Source organism: Gallus gallus, chromosome 2 (assembly GCF_016699485.2).
Source record: "Gallus gallus isolate bGalGal1 chromosome 2, bGalGal1.mat.broiler.GRCg7b, whole genome shotgun sequence".
Classification (NCBI taxonomy): domain Eukaryota; kingdom Metazoa; phylum Chordata; class Aves; order Galliformes; family Phasianidae; genus Gallus; species Gallus gallus.
Window position 1 is genome coordinate 134,378,636 of NC_052533.1, and position 4,307 is coordinate 134,382,942.

General features: G+C 42.7%; 1 long non-coding RNA gene across 1 annotated transcript; it reads right to left on the reverse strand.

Moving 5' to 3' along the window:
- Positions 1 to 3,376: 3,376 nt before the first annotated feature.
- On the reverse strand, positions 3,377 to 3,949 carry LOC121109951. The gene is made up of 2 exons (XR_005857746.1): positions 3,868 to 3,949; positions 3,377 to 3,733 (listed from the first exon to the last, which is right to left on the reverse strand). It is a non-coding gene; the product is annotated as an uncharacterized LOC121109951 (long non-coding RNA).
- Between the last annotated feature and the right edge of the window lie 358 nt (positions 3,950 to 4,307).

The following is a 4,307-nucleotide window of genomic DNA, read 5'->3' on the forward strand; positions in this document are numbered from 1 at the left end:
AATTTCCTATCCCAAAACATAGAACTGCTGATGCAAAACTCAAGAAAACGTTACTATCATCTCTGGCACTGAAGCAAGGGATGAAATTCCTGTCAGAAAAAAAAAAAAAAAAAAAAAAAAAAAAAAAAAAAAAAAAAGTACAGCCACGATCAAGATTTCCTCCAGGCCATTATATAACTATTGTGTATATATAATTACATATTAATATTATAGTCATCTTGCAAAGGCCAGTCTCTTTGACTCCCAGAACCAATCTATATTCCAGTTGCCCCTCCCTTCCTCAGTCCCAAAATCTTCGGATCTTCATCTTCCTTTCTCTACTCCACCATTTTCCAGCCCAGCTCTTGCAACGACTCCTTCATCTGATCCTATCCAAGAAGCTCAGCATTACTCCAGTGGTATCAAGGGTAGGTCGTTTTCTCCTTCTCTTCCATATTACTTCGAAGGGAGAGAAATCTCCATGTTTTCATCTCCAAGTATCACAGTAGCCTCTGGAGATAACAGGAGTAATTGCTTGGAAAGTCCTACTCCATCCAAGAATGGAATATGCCCAATACATAATTTACATAGCAAAACAATCCTAGTTTGAAATTTCATTATAATCTACAAGGCCAAGTGCAACAACATTTGCAAAGAAGCCAAGATTCAAGTGAAACTGAACCAATTTACCATCTGGGGTGGAAAACTCATTCTTTTTCTGCTGAGTTTTGCTCTGCATCATGGGATCCACTTGAAGCCAAAACAGAAGGTAAACTCATATGATAGGGACCCTCATCAGTTGAAACATAAGAAAAACTTGCATGATCTTACAGAGATTATCTGCAGCTCAGTGTCTGTCTCCATTTCCAGTAAGAGCTTTTGCAGGTGAAGACAGAATAGGTGAAGGCAAAGGAATGTATTAAATCTGACGTATGTTACAAAGGACTCAAACATGGGATACAGCAAACTGGCCACTGAATAACATATGTGCACACAATTTTCATTAATAAAAGCAAAATGTTACAAAGGAACAGAATACCCAATCATTTGGGGATTTTGTCATTCCTTCCTGTGATTCTCTATAACAGCATGTTACAATTATTTGTCAAGACCTCCTAATTTTTCCCAGAGACGAAACCTCGGAGCCTCAGGCAAGTCTTGGCATTGCAGGCAACACAGAATCCACCGAGACTCTGGACAGAGTTTCCTCTTTACGGTTTCACCTGGATGCCAGCGGAGAACCAGCTGCTGCGCTTCAGCCAGCCGTGACAAACAGGGACGTCAGAGGAGCCGCACAGCCACCTTCCTCACCACGCACCGATCTGAAGCTGACAAAGCTGTTCCAGGGAAAGATGAAGAATTATCCCCAGCTGTTTCTGGTGAACAGCTATCTCAAACTAGTGATTTTGTAAGGCCTGTTTCCAGTCTCTGTTACGTAGTTTTCCTAGTGCCGTCAGCCGGAGTGCCTATAAACCTCCAGTGAGGGCTCCCCAATATGTAAAGCTTTGCATTTTTAATTCCTTTTATGTGATTTACAGCACTGCAAGCGTGGTGCTTTCTGTCCACATTTCCAAGTTTTTCCCCACATGCAGGGGTTGATATGATTCCCGCGCTGAGGGATTCCAGAAGAGACAAGGACCAAATGCTGTGTAGATCTGCCACGATGCTTCTCATTTCTGATGGCCTTCAGATCCTGATACGAGTCAGGCACTTATACCCACTGATGTGACACCCCTGACTTGGGTGTGAATAATATCATTGCCATTACAGCTCCGTGGATAACGAAAATCTTGTACTTGCTCAAAAGTCTCTCTGCTTTCTCAGGATCTGCGTGCCTCCCCTTTTTCCCAACCCCAACTGGTCTGTCATCTGGACCACATTCCTTACAATGGCTGGTAAAATGGGAATGCCGTGAGCACACATCTGAGCTTGAGACAGCATGCTGTAGTTTTTGGCATTACACTGGAACAAAATGGGAGGGGGAAGGGGATAGTGGTTTTACTTTATTTTATCTTATTAGATTTTTATTTTATTTTGTTATTTTTAATTTATTGTATTATTTATTTTAAAAGCCTCATCTAGAGACATCTGTGCTGCACAGAAGAACAAAAGCAGCTCAGGTGGATCTGACTCAAGCCATGCTGTTTTACATGCATTGAAATACTCCTTTTTAAACAATGGCATGGACTTATTCCCACACTGGGAGCGATTTCACACAACCACACCATACTCCTTCTGCCTCAGACTCACAACATACAAAAAATGCATTGCTGAAACAGAAGAATGACTAATACTGGGATGTAAGTAATTTGTGTGCAAATAGCATGCAAAGAGCAGGACTGAGGCTGCATCTGAAGCCAAGTGTTCTGTAAGTCAAGTCATACGGAGTGGGAAGTGATAAAGGGTGTGACCCATGAGAGAAAAGTCTAAATTAATTAGGAGGATCTCCTGCTGAATGATATATGGAAGATTTGACATTTAAAAAGGGGGAATGATGTTTCAAGTTTTGAGTTCAGTGTTTCAAGCACCACTACTGTGTGAGAGGTGCTTGCAGCCTGCCTGCCCCAAACACGTGGTTTGAAATACCCATGTTAGATCAATCCCAGCTTTGATCATTTTTGCAGAAACACCCTTTCACTCTATATCAAATTTGGAAATTGACAGTCTTGGCCTTCATTTCCTGGTATGAGTCTCCCGACGACAGACATCATCATGGCAACACCCCTGTCTTAATGCTCCTGGGGCTGTGACTAACGAAACAGAGGAGAGTAATAGATTTTTTAGGCCAAATAACTTATTAAGGTCACCTACCCTGACCTCCTCTGTGCTGCATGCCACAGCCAGCAGAGACTGAGCTCAGCACAAGAACGATTCTTTAGAACAGAAGCCAGAGCAGTGGGCCTCCCAGCAATGGCAATAGCCACTTGGCCACAGGGACACAGCAGGCAGGAGGAGGAAGAGGATGCAATGAGCAACAGCAAAGCATAAGCGTGAGTGGGTGACGCACACATTTGCACACAACAGGTTGATTGGAATGCAGTTGTTATCAGGCAACCAAGTTGGTCTCTAGCGAAAGGTCAGATGCTGTGGCTCAGCAGGACAGATGTCTCCCAAATGATGCATCTGCGTCAGATGTGCACCTCAAGTAATTGCAAGTCTGTGAGCCTGGAGGACTGCAAATGTTGTTCAAAGTCCAGAGATGCTCTGTTCCGGTAATGGGGGCTGACAAGAAAAACCTGAATTCAGAAAAGCCCTGCTGAGAAGAAACAAGCAAGACCATTCCTTCCTTACATATAATCCAGGCCACAAGACATTTCATTGCTCATTCTTCAGAAGACTTTTAGAAGATAAACCTTGCAAAGGGAATCAAAGTCACCTGTGGCAGGATGGCCCTCAGGGCAATACTTACTTATGCTCCAGAAATATTGCATGGCTTTTCTAACTGCCAATATTTTTCAAGAAGCACTGGAATTCATGCATGAAAAATGAGATGGAAGTATGAAACATTGTTCTCAGATGTGTGGTGTTTGGAGTCACATCTGATCCATTTGCTGAGTGCAGACTGCCTGAGCAGCTCTCAGCGCTGGGAGGAGATTGGACCTTCAGAGATGGCTGAAGATCTGTTCTGGTGCTGACACCAGGCGCTGTGCAGTGTACTGAGCAGGATGCAGGTCAGGATGGCATACGTGAACCAGACTTTGGTCTTTCCTACAGGACCTGATCTGGATTTCAGGAAACCATCACCATCATTTTCCTAAAAAAATATTTTAGGAAAAAAAAAAATAAAAAAAAAAGAAAGTAAATACAAAAGGTTGTATGAAACCCCAGTCATTACGAGAATAGAAGCATAATCTTTAAAATTACAAATATGTACATAATTGCTCAGACCTGATTATAGCTTTCTGTGTTTGCCTGGCTACAGATCTGACAATTCTGGGAGACCTTGGGCACTCAGATTGCTTTTTTTTAATCAAATCACTAAGTGTCTACATATAAACTCCTTGGAGCCTAAGTTTAGTGACCTATTTTTGAAAATCTCGTTCTATTTGCACTCAAGCAAAATTACCATCGGTGTAACACAAAAGGCTGTTATAGCCTGCCCAAACAGAGAAAAAACACAGATTCTCATCACAGCTGCTTGGTGGTGATGAACACCCTGAGCTGAGCTGCTTGGCTATTAGGAAAGATTTCTTCTCAAAAAGAGTGGTGAGGCACTGGCACAGGCTGCCCAGGGAGGTGGTGGAGTCATCATCCTTGGAGGTGTTTAAGGAAAGGGCAGATGTGGATTTAGGGATATGGTTTAGTGGGCAATACTGGTGGTAGGTGGA